Source organism: Dromaius novaehollandiae, chromosome 7 (assembly GCF_036370855.1).
Source record: "Dromaius novaehollandiae isolate bDroNov1 chromosome 7, bDroNov1.hap1, whole genome shotgun sequence".
Lineage (NCBI taxonomy): Eukaryota > Metazoa > Chordata > Aves > Casuariiformes > Dromaiidae > Dromaius > Dromaius novaehollandiae.
The window spans coordinates 14,508,640-14,525,695 of record NC_088104.1 but is presented as its reverse complement, the minus strand read 5'-3'; positions in this window follow the sequence as shown (position 1 = coordinate 14,525,695).

Sequence of the window (17,056 nt, the reverse complement as noted above, 5' to 3'; positions counted from 1 at the left end):
AATGACAGTCCCATGAGGAAAAGTCTTTTCTGCTTAGGAAGGTATATGAAAGAGGGTTTGTTAGCCTTGTTGGGAGACTGCTGTGGTAAGAGCTAAGGATTGCAACATTTTGGCCTGAAATCATTGACGAAAATTATATCAGAAATAAAAATTGAATAAACAAGTGTGTGTGCCTGAGAGTATGAGGTATAGCAGATTCCCCAGTTAACAAGAAAACAAATTGAAAGACCCAGTATGAACCTTCAGCCTGCTAGATGGGGACAATTTGGCTCATTTCCCTGAATATATGGTACTGTTTCTGGTAGCTCCTTCCTCCCTCATTTTTATTTGTATGACATTAGATAAGACATGACATTTAAATCAGCCAAGAATAGCAAGAGCTCAGTGTTAGGAAGTTGTCAAATCTCCTCTCCACAGAGTTTTCTGCGAAATGGCAGGAGCAAAGATGAAGGGCACAGGGCTGACTGGTGGTGTGAGAAGAAGGTACCTTTTTTTTTTTTTTTTTTTTTTTTTAATATCCTTAAAGCAGTGTACCAACACTGTTCCTTTCATTACCTCTGTCATTACCTTTAAACTTGATGCTGTGCTGGGTAGAGTCAGAAGTAACAGCCATGTAAAGCAAGCCAAGGTGCATGAAGTAGGCTAGGCAGGCGGATGCTAAGCTGTGCTACCATAGTGTCTTCACTTCTCTGCTCATTTTGTCTCTGTCCTCAAAAGTCTGCCAAAACAATTCTTTGCTTGGTGGTTTGGGAGTGGAAGGTTTGTCAAGCGAGGAAGAAATAGGAACAAGACTTAACTGACCTAAAACTGACCTAGGTTTAAATCTCAACTCACACATTATATTCTAGTATGAGATTTTGTACAAGCTGTTTAACTCTGATTTTCAGAAATAGGCAAATGTTCACCAGATTGCTAGGAACTGAGATTAAAAAACAAAACAAAAACCCCTCTATTCTTGATAGCAGATATACAGTAATGAAAGAATTACCCAGATAGACATATTTGGTTTATACTCATAGCCTACTTAAGAATTTAATATTCCTTGAAGTATTTGTGATGTCTTTGTATTTATAGTATATGTTTAAATTAGGTATTATCAAAGCTCTGGGGTTGTATTCCTGTTCTTTTCACATCTTCTTTTCTCTGCTACTTACTTCCTATCTAAACCACCCCTCCGAAATTTCCTGTGCTGTGAAAGCTGGCAGGATGTCACAACAGACAAATGAGTGTAGAGCATCCCAGAGACCTTTCCAGTAACATCCTCAGGCATTTCAGAGGGACAAAACAGTCAATGATTAAAGAATTTAAAGAAATAAAAAACAAGTACAGAAAAATATGCCCTAGAGAAATGTTAACCTGAATCTCTGTAAATGCAGCATAATTTACAGAACAGTTTTAGCAAAATATTTACTATAATATGCTGTGCTCTTAGTAGGGGCAAAGAAAGATGATCTTATTTTCTGTGTATTACTATTGGAATATATATTTTGTGCATCTTCACTCTGTTATTTTAATATAGCCACTCTGGCGTATCATTAATGTAGATTCTTTGAATTTAAGCTGTAAGTGGATCGGTTGGACTGAATATTTATGGAAGGTCCTAGATTGATAGTCTTAAAAGCCTATAAACCTCTGTTTACATACAGTTTACACACAGTACAATTACAGCACAGGCATGAGCAATGCAGCAATCCCCTCATCAGAAAATACTGTGGTTAAGGGAATGGGTTGCTCGGGTTCCTCGGCCAACCATGGTCTCTCCAAAAAGTGTCAAAGGGTGACTTGTTAAAGGCCTCTGAATGATAGACAGGACCTGTTCTGGACCCTCCTAAGTACTTGTAAGCAAACCAGTCGTGGGAAAATGCTGTTCATATGCAGATAGTATCTTCATAGCTATTTCTCTGAATGGAAATTAATAAGCTATCATAACTATTAAGGGTAAGTAGACTGGGTGAATGTGTGCCCTCAGTCATGCCAATGCCAATCTGGAATAATTGCATTGGTTATGACAGACTTGCTACAGGTCTAAAGAAATGTAACTGAGGAAAGAATTGGCTTTATCTCTGCTCTTTTGATAACTGGTATTTTACTAATATAATGTGTACACATCAATATCCTGTGAAATTCCTGCACGTCACCAGCGGTTTTTATTCGTGCCCATTAAAATGCATTACAGTGTGGAGGTTGCTGAAATGTAAATTAAAGGCTACGGCACTCGTAGTTTAACAGCTGCCATGTAGATTGACAGCCTTTGTGCGCCCAGCTGGCAGTGTCAGGTTAGTGGGTCTCTAGTCACAACATTAATCAGCTTTATTAGTGCCACTAATACCAATTTGTAAGCAGACTGCAAGGATCAGACGGCCCAGCTGTCAGGCACTGCACATAGATTATTACAGGATTTCATTTTATTGTTTAAGATTGGAATTATAATTTAATTAGGGAATTTAACTATTTTTTACACCCGCTGAAAACTAGCAAAGATTTAATAAAAAATGTTAACTTCTTTACCCCCCTGTTCCACCGTCTTTTCTACTCTCCTGTTCCCCATCCTCCTCCCCACCTCCACCCCAGCATGCACGGGAGAGAAAATGAATTCCCTTCACAAAACCTGTTGTAGCATATCACCGGCTGAGCTGAAGAACTTCTTACATTGCAGCAACAGCTCATACTGTGCTAGTCCAGATTTCCAACTGATTTTGACAGATTTTCCTTAGTACCTTAATGTGATATAGCCAGTATATTGAAGGACTGCGGAATACAGAGATTGTGTTAAAAATTTGCTCAAAACCCCTCCTAGTTGCCTTTATGGCTCCTAATTTCTTCATATTAATTACTTTTCTCAATCAAAGATGTCCCTAAAATATGTCTGTAGGCTGCACATATCTGAGGACTCTACTAAATAGGGTCATGTTATACAGTAAATTCTAATTCAAGAAAAACACAGCAAGTTTGAATACATGGGCATCTCTTAAATGTTTTTCATTTTTTGGTATGGGACCTCTTGTCCTTATTACATTACACATCAGTTTCAACACAGTTTTAATTAATGATTTTAAATTAGGCTAAGAGGATATTAGCTTGCAAAGCCTGGCGATGAAGAATGGATGTTGTGGCTCAGACACAACCTTCCAAAATCTCTGCAGCTCACATCTTATAACACTTTCATGTCGGCCATACAGATTACATTTCCTGCAACACTAAAGCAGCTTTTCTAGTGGGTCAGAAACATGATAGGTTTATCCTTCAGTGTGGTCTGAAGATAAAACCGAACAGGGAAAAAATGCCCTTAGCATCTACTTAATACATTGAAATAGGGGAATGTAAAAATGACATTACATGCACTTATGTGACTTATGCCATAGAAATTTCTGAGGAGGGTCACATAGCCTTTTCTATGCCTCCAAAAGGCAGGCAATAGGAATACAAACCGAGAGGTCTTTCTGCCCTGTAGTCTCTTATCTGGACCTGCTGTGCCAACCAAGCGCTAGGGTACCACTCCCTGAAGCGTGGCACTACCGGCTTTGCCGCAGGAGTGGGTAAGCTCTGCAGGTGGGACAGGCATTATTCAGCCTGCTTTAAAAAGTAGCTGGAAGACGGAAGAGCACTGGGATATCTGAGCTTCCAAAGCAGAGCTGCAGTCCTGGCCATGTCTGCACTGGTAACCAGGGGAAGAGACTCACCAGCGGCCAAAACGAGCCCCGTGCCCAGCCATGCTGGAACTGCCCGTTGGGCCCGGAGAGGGGTTCGACCCACCTGCTGGGAGCTGCTCAGCTGCTGTGTGTGGGAGGCAACCCAGTTCTGGACTTTTCCAGTTTACAAGAAAAGACTTTTCTGGGAAATGTTCATATTAACAGTCAGTTGGGCAGGTTCCCTATACATACTGGCTGTCCTTTGTGATATGGTGAGTCCAGTGTCCCACAGGAAAATCTAATGGGACATGCTATTTCTTGTTCTGTCTGACTTCTGCACATCCCAAAAAGCAGCGAGCACTGAAGCACAAATGAAGTGCCTGTATGTAGCTGTTATGCACAGGTACAGCAAAGCTATACTGGAGGCTCAGTACATCTGATATTGCCCTTCCTGGGCATGCACAGAAATATAGTTTTCATTTAGGAAGGTTCTGGTTTTTAATGGATCAATCCTGACAACCAAAGTAGCAGATAAAGCATAATCCTATACCTTTCAGTCCAAGTGCCTTGAGACTGAAGAAATTCAGAAGAAAAATGAGATGTGTTTTAAAATTCAGTTGACATCTTTTAGCTGATGGTTTTGATTTGTAAGGAGGTGTACTGGAATTTCGGGCAATTTTTAGATGCAAGGTAGAAGGCCCAGATAACAGGTATGATACAAATACAGGGAGTAATTTGTAAAGGTGTTGCTCTTGCCTAAGGACTGCTGAGGTCATTGATAAAGTTCTCTTTTTGCATGTTATTAACACTTCCCTGAGATACAGTTGAAAGATGACTATTAAAAAAGTAAGAATAAATTGGTTCCTCTTTTATTTTACTCCAAGAAACTCTTTTGACAAAGGCAAAAAAAGCCAACAGAGGTCCTGCTATTTCAGCAAGGAAATTACCAATGCGCTACACTGTTCACCACTGAGAATATTTGAAGCTAAGTGGAATTAGCGTGTTTTACACTAAAATCCAAGATCTGTTAGGAATGAGCTATATCTACATTTTTAACCCACATATATAGAGAGAGATTTAGCTTGTGAAAGCTAAATTTAAAAGATATGTTCATAATTTATCATTGAAAAATGTAAGACTTAATGAAGAAGTTCACATATGTTATTTATATCAGTAACTTATCATGAAGGTATCAAAGTTTTCAAGTAGCTCAATAGTATGATTGAGACTGTAGGTTGAAAATACCTGACTGTAGGTTCAGAAATACCTGGTTCTCACCAGACCGTCCAGACAGCAAACTTTCGTGAAGTCTCTCTTTATTCCTCCATTATTTTTACCCAAACTTTTGTAAACTGTGTCACTAAACCTATTCCATCCTGGTGCAATGCATGCAGTGTAAGGCAGCTAAACAGCAGAAAGGTTAGATGTTAGGAAGAAACTTTCTACTGGTAAGAACAGTCAAGACTGCTTGAGGAGATTAGGTGGTCTCCAATATTGGAAGGCTTTATGAACAAGTTTAGGGAGCGTCTATCAGGACTGCTGCAAGTATTGCTGATCTTGCATTTGGGCAGAGAGGTGAGCTAGCTTTCCTTTTGAGGCCCCTTCCAGCCTTATTATTCTATAAAATTTGATTCTCTAAAATCAGCAACATAATGCCCTGAGCTAGCAGTGGGCCTTGCCTAGCTGTTGTCATCAGCAAGTGCTGCTCAGTGGAAAATTGAGCAACTCGGGTTGTTTCTAGGCTGAGAAACATGCATACTCCCTGGCATGCCCTGGGGAACTGACCCACTTGACCTCTGGCTAGTCCCAGCCCCACTGCAGCTCATTTTCCCAAGTTTCCTTCCCACAGAAGGTCTCGGGGGAGAACCAGTGCATCTCCACGTCTTGCCTCCAGCAAGGATGTGGAAGGCATCTGGAGGGCATGCTCCGCTCAGTAAGTTTTAGTTGACACTTCAGAAGGGCATCCTAATGGGCAAAGCTGGAGACTGAACTGTGGGTTGTGCTATGAATACAGCGGAGGAGATGGCCTGTGAGCATAGAAATATCACTATGATCGTGACTGGAATAGTGGAAAATAAATTGCTGCAAAATTGTAAGGGATCACAAGCAAGTACACCTCTAGCAGTAGAAGTGCAGGATTCAAAAACCTGAAATTATTCAAGAATTTTACCTAGTAGGCTTGCACAGCTTTTCTGTAAGCCAGTCAGGCTAAATGAAAGGTCACCAGATCTCAGAAAATTCCCCTGGTTAAAGTATGTATCTGCCAAGTCTTCTTTTGAATTTCAGAATTTACAGATAAAGTTTTCTAACCCAAAAGCTTGTTCTAAAATAAATGTTCAGGTCATTGTGTGTGTGTGTTCAATATTTAACGGACTTAAATATTTTATAGAAATGTTAGAGAAACAGGGGAAAATTACTAGAATACATATGTTCCATTTGTAATATCTGTAGAAAATTTCTGGTTTTATTAACCTTATAGAAACTCAGATAAGCTAATCATTTTAATTAAATGTAAACAATTTTGTAATAACAGCCCTGATGTCTTTTCCCAGAGAATGATGCTAGAGGCGCAATGCACTTAGAAATACCAAGGAGTTGCATTACAACCTGCTGAGATGCTGCTGTACTGTCAAAATGATGTGGCAGTGAGCAGATTTTGAAGACAGTCCTAACCGATGTTTTGAGTCATGGTCAGCTTTAAAAATGTATTGTTTCCTTCCAGCTTCATTAGTTTTTCATCTCTGCATAAAGGGTAAATGTTCCAGGGTCTAGACATTTAATTCAAAGCTTTATGCTTGTTAATTCTGAATTCAGTAGTCATGAATACAACAGAGACATGATGATTAATCTGAATTGGCTATTTTTATGCGATGATAGTCCTGACTCTCTCAGGTGTATTGAGGAGTCTCAGACTCTGTGCAGTAGGAGCCTGCGTTTTCTTTAACCATAGTTCGTAAAAGTTATGAACACGGCCAGCGTGAGCCCCTCTGGAGTGAGGCAGAGTGAAAATTGTTGGTCAGCAGCAGAGGTAGAAGTTAGAAGTCAACCTATTTCTGTTAACTCCACGCAGAGGCCATCCTGCAGACCTTGCATGAGCGCTGCAGGCTGAGGAGTGCGGTCTGGCTTCGGAGGCACGTCTTGAGCTGTGCTTCCAAGCGCAGCTTTCAGTACGGAGGGGGGGAAGAGTTAACGCATAGTTACCCTCATAGCATGTATTGGGCTTTCTGTGAGTGAGGAGTTGGTCCTTTCTGGAGCCTGAATTTGACTATTGCATTTGCTCTTACCATGCCCTATTACTCTTTCATGGACTTGCTTCCTTTGGGCCATTCAGTAGTTATATTAACAAGCATACTTATCATCAACTAAGAAATGTCTCTGTGCATCTCTGCCAGAAACTGAGAGAGGGATCAGTTATGTAAATTATGTAATAACGTGTATTATACATTATTTACTTAGCAGTAGTAGTTGAAGCAGTTCTTGATTTGCTAACCAACGAAGGAGGGGAGTTGAGGGAGTAGAGATGTGTTCACAGAGACCAGGAAGGAGAAGCTCCTGCAATGGCAGGGCTGGAGGGCAAAGTGCATCTCTCTGCTGTGGGCACATAGGGAGGCTGAGGGGAAGAAAGTCTCAGGGAGCCGGAAACCAATGTGAGGAGAGGAACTATTTTCGTTTGCTGTTTTCAGTTGTTTCTGCATCTGGGAAAGGAAATCTTTTCTCTAAGTAAGGTGGGTTCAGCCTTTTATGGAAATGATGATGGGCGAAAGGAAACTTAGTTGAGGAAAAACTGCTGAAGAAGGAGTATCCATGCTCTGCAGAGGAATATAAGTCAGCAGGGAGGTGGAGGAGAGCTAGGATAATTTTGCTATCTGTGTTCAACATCAAAATCCTGATCTGTGGAGTCCCTTTGGTCCCAGGGATCCCCGTGATAGATGGCATGGCTGCTGTTGGACCTAGCTCAAGAAGGTGGTAGGGTTTGCTACGTGTGTCTGCGGGTGAGAGGTCTCCTGAAGCAGGTCATAACTCTGAGTCAGGACAGGCTAAGCATCACGACAGAGATCCTCCCTTGTGGGCACTGTGCACAGACTGAGATTATTTTAGAGAAGAGAAAAGTTACCTGGGGCACTAGCACTCTCGTCAGGTTTAATTCAAATGTCAGCTGCTTAGTGCATTACTACGCTTGAGCTCGGTCTGCAAGAACTGGCATTTATCAAGGCAATCGGCGTATTTTTTTTAACATCTCATTTATGGCAGTTTTAAGTTCTTTACATTGGACTGTAGAAAATCCTCTTACAGATTCAGAAATGATCCCCCATATATTTATATAAACAAAGCTTAGGAATGGGAAATCTAAATTGTTAATCACTTGTGCTGTTTTCTCCATGGAAATATCAAGCAGCTTTCCTTTGAGAGGGTAAAATACGCTCTTTGCACTCCATACAAAAAGGTTTTCTTTGTTACACCTGCCAGCATGAGAAAGGATTAATTTTAACAGAGCTTAACCTAGCCATCTAGGGGAAACCGTTTAAATGACTCCATGTCTTGCTTGCTTTTAATGGCACTGCTCTGGTGACTTCATTTAGTCTCACAAAATATAAGAGAATTTTTTGACCTATGTCTCTCAAGTTTGCTGGTTTTCTTTGATGTTGAGTTCATCAGGGAAAACAAATAAAAAGTTACAAATGTGCCTTATTTACTGTTACTTCATTTTATAAAGCAATGTATCCTAATCTTGTGATGAGGTTTGGCAAACATATTTTGCAGAAGGCTTTCGTACTGTGTTATATAGTAAGTTAAAAAAAGGTTGAAGACTGTTTCTTGGTCAGATTATTAGCATTTTCTTCTTTTTAAGGTATTTTAAAGCAAACCTGTCTTTTGTGGAAAATGCAAGCCCAGAATTTCTGCTCAAAGGGACACTGCTGGAAAGAAAAATGTTAATTAAAGCAGGAGTTTAACAGTAGATATATAGTGGCCTTTTATTACCTTAACACTTTCAGTAGTCATTGACTTAAGCAAAGGGAAATGTGTAGTGCCTCAATGAGTGCTACCACATTGTACATTGAAGTTAAATAAAACTGCTCATCATCAGTGGAGACGGATGGTTACACAGACGTGGAAACCCTCTAAGGCAATCCTTCCCAGACCTGCACCCTGTGCACCCTGTAAAAAGGGCTGGTGGGGAGCTGTTCACTCACACAAGGCCCTAAAGACACTAATCGTGTGTGTCTGTGCTGCAGGTATAGAGCCACAAATAAGAAAACTGTAGGACCCTCAGCCTTTTAGCTTTTTGTCATTTTATGCTAGTGAAGTTAGCAGCATATGTAGTGGGGTTTAGGTTTAACCTCTGAGAATAGATTTTTTGAAAAAGGTTGCAAAGGAGTGATACCGGGTTTTGATCATAAAAACAGAGACAAATGTGGGCTCAAGTGGTTCCTCTGTACTGAAGTAGGGTGAGACTCCCTTAAATCATCCCTCTTGCCTACTTAAGGACAAAAGGCACCAAATTCAACGAAATAAGTGTTTCCTGCTGGAAATTATTCAAACTTCTTTGACTATCTGAAATTTCTTAAGTACAATAGTCCTGTTTAATTGCTGACGTAATCTGATATTCGAATTGTACTGCTGCAAAGTGTATTTGGCAAGAAAAACAGGACTGCGGAGGGTGTTTCTGCTATTGCTTTCTGCTTGGTATCCTTCTTGCTCTCTTCTTTTCTTTTTCTTTTTTTTTTGATGTTAGCAGTAGTAGTGAATAGCTTATTTCAAATTTGCTTTAAACTATTTATAATGAATAACTTCACTAAGCTGAAAAGTAAATTTGTACAAAGGTCCAGGTGACATCAGCTTCTGCAAATATACTGGAACAGATCAGTGAACAGGAAGTAATTAAATCATTTAAGGGAAAGAAGTCTCTCAATTTAATGCAACAAGCAAGAAGTTCCCTGTTTTATACTGAACTTGTTAAGAAATATTTTCTACCATAGAATATCCTCACTGAATCTAAAATTTAATCAGATTTTGGTACATTTCTTTTTCCCTTTTATTTCTGTAAAAGTTAAGACAGAACAACTTAGGAAAACTAGTCCTCTGGTCACAGACCATGGTGACTTAGGTGCTATTTGAAAGAAACTCAGGACAACCTCTCTGAAGTTGTTTAGCCTCAGTAGCTGCATGTGTTGCAGCCAGGGGCTGATGGACACTTGTGCACCAGAGATGTTTCACAGACACTAGTTGCGTGAATGTGGGATGAGACACTTCAGTTTTTGAAACCTCGAGACTTTACAAAATCCTCCTCTGTGTTAGCATGTGTATTAACATGTGTGACCTGAAGGACCTCTTCCTTACTGTGCCAGGCTTCGCGAGGCTGCTTGGAATATGGTTATTAGGAGAACAGTTGCCCCAGATGTGTTAAAAATTTGGATAATCCTGGTAGAAGAACTTTCTTTTTAGCAGGAGGTTTCCGAAGCCTGGAAAGCGCACCCCAATCTAAATGACAAGCCCCGAGTCCAATGTCCAGTGTGTCCAATGTGGTACTTGGGTTTAATTTAGAGGAAGCCCCTTGCAAATGGGTTGCATCAATCAATAAGGAGAAAGCTATACTGTGCTGAATTAAGATCTGCTTGGAATGGATCACTGCATGCAGATTATCCATTGCTGAAGAGTAGCAGTGTTAGTGGAAGATGCCACTTTTCCTGTGTAGCTATGCTGCTGTACGATTGCTAGTCAGAGGGTAGCAGAAAGCTCTTTGCTGTCCCTTGTGTAGGAGCTGTACTTTTTTATTTATTTTTCTAACTTTGGTTACAGTAATGTAGTTTATATAGCAAATAGTAAGGCACAAAACACAGACTGCTTTGCTGGTGACACTAGACTTTGGATTAACATCAAGACCATGGGTTTTTCAGAGCTAAATTTTGCCCTCATGATAAGCAGATACCATGTCTTTAAGCCTATGTAATATCACTTTTGCTTCCTGCTCCCTGCTAAGATTGCTCATTGGCTTAGTATTTTGTGGGATAATGTGAAGAAGCAGCAACTTTGATGCAGGTGCTGCTAACTTTTAGTTACACTTTACTGTGGGTACATGGGTGTCCTCAAGGATTTTTTTGTGCTACTTGACTGAGTTGTGGTAAGGTAATAATTTACAGACATCTGTGCTGTTACGCAAACTATACGAACAACCTTATTGTCTGAAATACACAGTAACCCCGAAAATCCACTTAAAATGTTTACAGCTTTCTGAAATCAAGTATTCATTAATTATGGGTTATATTTAATGTCCCTGTAAGAGCACTTTGTTTATTTCTCTCCTCTCCACATCCTTTTGCACTCCTCTATTGGCATATTCAGCTTTTACTTGAAAGAAAAAGTTGATCTAAAGGTGATATTGAGCAAGACACTGAAGTCAAGGTTCATAAAGACATTTAGGCACCTAACTTTCACTTCATCTGCACAGGAGGTGACACAACAGAAGTCAGGAAACTACTTGCCTTTCTGAATCCAAGACTTGTTCTTATTCTTCGGTTTTTGTCTGTTCAACACTGATCACTGCTGCTACAGAAATAGGTATTCCCCTGACCGCAGGCACATTTCTAAGTTTAATACATGAAAGATTGAGAGGTGCTCAGATATGGTGCTGGAGAGCTTGCAATAAATTACCATTTATCATAGTCTTTTTGCAGTCATTTAAGTTCAGAAATGGTTTTTTAATATATTTCATGCTTGAAATCTTCCCTTTGCAGGTATTTCTGATATCTGTGGCAACCATGCCTCAGATTGCTGTGCCGTCATTGTACATTTTAAACTCAGTGAAGCGTTCTACTCTCTCTGAAAGCATGTTGTACGATAATTTCAATGGCCTATGTATTTTGAAAGCACTGCTTGTCAAGTGAATTGTGCACTGAAGAATCCAAGTGTGCATTATTAAATATATATGCAGCCTGACAAAAACTTGTCAATACATCCAAAATGGCAAAGAACTTGTTTTCTTTTCACCTCAGAAAGAATCTTATTGTGGTGAAAGGGCATGCTCAGGGTTTGGCTTTTCTTTTTGCCCTTCCCCCACCTTTCACTCAGTTTTCTGGAGAATAAACAAAGCCTCAAACAAGAGACAACCTCCTCCTCCTCCGTACCGTTTTGAAGGAATATATCCAATGCAAAGCTGCTCGGTAGTAGTGGAGAGGTATATTCAACCTGTTGTCCTGTTGCACAGCTATTTGATCACTCTTGCAAGGCCTACATTGCAGATGAGGCACCTTGTGAGATTTCTGTTTTCCCATAAGCTCCAGTTATGTATGACCAGAGTAAATTGCTTTTCTGTGAGCAAATCTTACATGCAGATTCAGGGGTGATAAAGGTGGCTAGGTCTTGGTGCCTAGCACCAGTCTTAGCCTGTCTTTTCTGTCTCCCATTGGCGCTCCAGCAAGGCTGCTGCAAGCCCTGTGGCATTGATGCCACCTCCGTGCTGAGGTCTCTCATATCCCCAGGCCCTTAGGAAGGGCTGAATGTCAGTATTGAGGTTCCTGACTTGCTCCCTTAGTGTCAGGTGTGTTGGGTGTTTCCTATGATTAACCCAGCTTGTCCCATCCTTGGGATGTATCCCTTTTTCCCCACTATCTCCCTTCTCTAAATATCAAATTATTCAGCCGTGGTGGTGAGAGTTTCGAGATCTGTGCTTCTACAATTGTACATTGAATTTCTTTCATCCTATTAAGCTGGTACCCCTCTTGTCTCTCACAGATGAGATTTCCCCTAGCATATTAAAACCTTTCCAAGGGCACCCATATATTTGGACAGGTAAGATGGTGTAGGAACCCAGCTACCCTAAAGCTATGGAGAATTGCCTCACTGTTTGTTGTCAGTGCCCTCATGGGACAGGTCATGCAACTTGCATCGTTGTTGCGGTTCATGAAAAGAACAGATAAACGTTTCTGGTAATCATCTATTTAAACTGCGTTACAGATTTTCATATTGCATTTACTGCACTCTCTCAACCCTTGCCAGTTGTCTTCACTGTTGTCCTTTAGGAATAAAAGATACGTAGCACTACAGTTCATTTAATAAGTACACTGACCCTGGGTTTGGGAGTTTATGTAGCTTGGTTACAGCTTGCCTGTAAACAAAACCTTTCAAATATTGCCCTATAGTGACTTCATAATGGGATAACAAATAACATATAGTGTGGCCTGACCTATATTTGTTTGCTCTTCAAGTACTTAACAAATGAGATTCAGAGTATCTCCCTGGCAATTGTTTACTCTCTTTTTTCCTTGTGATGATGACAAGGATTTTTCATCCCTAGCTGACGAAGGATGAGGAATTTGGAAAGTCCCTGTCTCCCCTCTGGGAAAGGCAATTGCAAGATCAGTTGGCTTCCTTGTGTTTCTAGGCACAAGTGAATCAAGGCAGGGATTTGGGGATTCCTGCTTAATCCTTTTCCCATGAACTCTTCTCTCCTTTTCCTCTGGTTGTGACCAGTCAGAACTGACCGGTCCATTTTGTCTTGTATCTTGTCTGAGAAGCAGGGACTGCTGCTTCCCAGCGCGCTCTCTGCTCACCTGCTGTCCTGCTTTTGTGCAATAACAGCCTGGAGAGAGGGGCAAAGGGCAGATGGGGAGCACCTTTCCAACCCCCAGTGCCGCTCATGCCCTGAAGTCCGATGATCTTTTATTTCATCTGACTTCAGGCTATATGAAACATTACAAAAAAAAGAAAAGAAAAAAAAGCACCAGAAAGCATCTCCAAGATTAGATGCTTGCCTGTGCGATGTAGGCTGAAATGCTTATCCATGCTTTTGTGATTAGCGGGCTGGATTATTATGTAACCCTGCATCATCAGGTCTCCCTGCTTCAACTCTCTCTCAACCCTCTTTGCATCAAGTTCACACTGCGATGGAAAGGCTGTGGTGAAATCTCAACTTTAATATCCTTATGTTGACTTAAGCAAAGCTTTACGTGGCCTTGGTTCATCTTACAGATCTGATCTGACTTCATCCTACTCTCTGGGGACGTCCTTGTGTTCTGCTAAAGCTGCCATGGATTAGACCACAGTGCTCGCGAATGCTCGTTTCCTTGTCAGAGATTCACATGGAAATCTCCCTCTAGGAAGCAGGAGGTTTTCCTCCAGCTGAAGCCAATGGCAAAGCTCTCACTGATTCCAAAGGAAGCAAGATTGGACCCAATAAATTCTATGATTTTTCCATATATTAATCAAATTCTACAATTCACATACTGCCTTACTTGTCCATTTTTCTTTATTAAATTTAAAAGACATTGATGTTTAAGCACAATTTCAGAATGATATATATTAATGATCTAGTTCAAAACCCATTGAAGCCAAATGGAATTCTTCCTTGATTTCAGTGGGATTTGAGTCAGGCTCTGCAATTACATTTTGACTGCATTCTTCCCTAACCTTTCACATACCCTGAGCATTAGAACCATGTCGTTTTTTCCCTTCTTCCCTCTTGTGGTTTTCATTGCTGCACATTCTTCAAATAATCTATCTCACCATAACATACTTTGTGTTTTAATCACCCAGCAAAAACCCACACCCAGCTCAGATATACAAACAGACACTCATCACCTTCCCCATGTCCCATCAATGCAAAAACATCGATATGCCTAAACTATCTTTATGCAACCAAATATACAGCCTGTTCCTACACAACATACCAGAAAGGCAACAGACCCAACTAATTGTCGGAGGGGGCTGATAAAAAAGGACGTGTTCCTACTTCCATTATCAGGTGTCACTAATGACTGGTTGGGAAGGGACGGGGTGGGTGAAAGGGTCCCCTTTCTAAGAATTTTTTTCAGCTATGGTTGCTCCTTATCTTGTCAGATCCCAAACAGGGAGAAACCAGCCAACAGTCCCAGACAGCATCTACCCAAATACAGGATGGGGAACATATCTAGACAGCAGTTTTACAGAAAAGTGTTGTTCTTCTTATGGATTAAAAATGGAACAAGAACTACTAAGTTGCCAGGACCCTCCTTCCACCCCACACACAAAAAAAGAAGGCAAATGTCACACTTGAAAGTCAAATGCCTGGACAGGAGTGAGTCTGACCTCTGTATTGGGCAGAAATCATGCCAAAAATAAAGTAGAAATACAGATGAATATGATTTATTGGGAAGAGCCAGTGCAATCTTTGTAGAGAGATTCATCTCATAAATTTGTTAGGGTTTTTGTTTTTAAAGAACACTGGGATGAAGTTGATAGGGTGTATTGTGAATTTCCAGAAAGTTTTTCAAATGATTCCTGCTTGATGTCTTTTAAAGAAGCAGCTATCATAAAATAAGAGGGAAAATCATTTTAAGGGTTATTAACTAGCTAAAAGATGGGGGAAAACAACTGGAAGTAAATAGTCAGCTTTCATGATAAGGGAAACTTAGCAGTATCCAGCTGGTACCTATGCTGCTCAACATATTCATGAAGAAATTTGGATATTAAATTGAATAATGAGAGCATTTGGTGATATAAAATTATTCTGGATAATGAAATCAAAACTTAGGCAGAAAGAGTTGCAGAAGACTCTCGTGAGAGTGACAGCATGATAAAACAGCAGATGAAAACGAAAATGTGCAGGCGAAACAACTGGGAAAAAGTATTATGAAGGGATCTCTTCCTTTAGAAGCCTGCTCTCAGTGTGAGGGTATGCTCTCAGGAAGAGAAATGTAGGAGATGTCAGGAATAAAATTTTATCAGGTATGGCAAATTCCCTTTATAGAAAGTAAAATCTGTGAATCTGCTTTAGATTCAGAGTGCCCAGAGGAACAGGAGCTGTCTCTGATTCAGAGGCTTTAGAAATTGTGAGGCACAGAGAAGTCTGAAAAGACATGTGCACTGGTATTTATCATTTCGGTAGACAATTACATTGATTTTAACAAATATGAAACACGAATACTTGAAGACTCTTTCTGCATTTTGCGGTGATGCAGCCATAGCTGGATATTGCATTCAGACTGAGGCGCTGCCTTTGAAGAAAGAAGTGGTTTCAGTGGAGTGAATCCAGGGAGGAAAAACAAGGATGACTTCAGCTCTAGATAAAATGCTGACCAAGCAAAGAGAAGACTGTGTTCTTGTGGGATCAGGAGTTCTTCTGGAGTGGTTTTTTTTTTTTTTGCAAGCAGAACAAAGAGAGAATCAGTATCCACCTAAACAGGGGGCACTGGGCCTTTGGCTCTAGTATGGCTGGTGGGACATCAACTCCTATGGATCTAGTCGAACGGTTCAGAAACTTTATCCCACCAGCACTTGTGTAGCTTCTGAGGCTTAAACCAGAGATCAGAGATGTGTAAAGCATTACCTGGAGAACATTTTGCACCCTCTCTTAACCTGGTGAAAATCTTTAGATCCAGCTCCTACTATGACAGATATCTTGTAGTCTCCGTTTTTTCAGTAAACTTTGAGAGCCCGTTTCCAGTTTATGAATTCTTGCTCAGGAGTCATCACAAGCAATATATATGTGATCCACCACCTTAAGAAAGATATTTCTTCTCTGAGCATAACTGTGATTTTTTGAGATGTTTTCTACAAATATTCTCTAGATGCTCACCTCCCATGTTTTCAGAATACTTGGCAAAGAGTTAATACATAGTTTGTCCTATACTTTGTCCTCAGTCGTCTGGTCCCCCAGCAACATCTGCAAAATATTCCACCTGCAGAAGGCATGCAACCAGCAGAAGTAAATGCTGCCTCTGCACATAGAGGCCATTCATTTCTTCTTCAACTGGATATTTTGAAATCTTTGCTGCTGTGAAGGGAAAATTGCAAACGTTAAAGAAGAATTTTTTGTGTATTTCTATTTAAAAAATCAATAAAGAGTAAGACCACTATTATGATTAATTTTTCACACCTAGTTTAACAAGAATCTGCTTACCCCCTTGATATCTAAAAAAATAAAAATAAAAAAAACACAGACCAAGTTTGGTTCTTTGTGTTTTGCATTTTCTAGATAAAAGGTTGAGATGTCGCATCTCAAAATTACATTAGAAAGTACAGAAAAGAATTACAGTAAAATACTCACAAATCTATGGAGTAATTCCGTTTCTATTTGAAAATTCATTTGCACTGAGGCTAAAAATGAAATGTACTGACCCCCAAATCTGAATTTTATGATGAGATTAAAAGCATAATGGAGGAGAAATCTGAACTGAAGATTAATAGCGTCTGTTCAACTTTCCCCAAACAGGATAGCAAACGTGATACACCACACTGAGCTTAGAGGGTAGGTAAGTGCAAGATGTGTGTTGTCGAAGTCTGATTTTAACTCCATGGAGGCATTTCAGTTTTTCATGAGTGTAGTCAATTTTGCAAATACACTCTTATTTAATAATGCATATCATAGGTTAATTTGACTGTTGATGTAAAATATCAAAATGCAAATGAATAATGTAATTTTCCTTGCCTTTCCCAAATGACACAAAACAAAC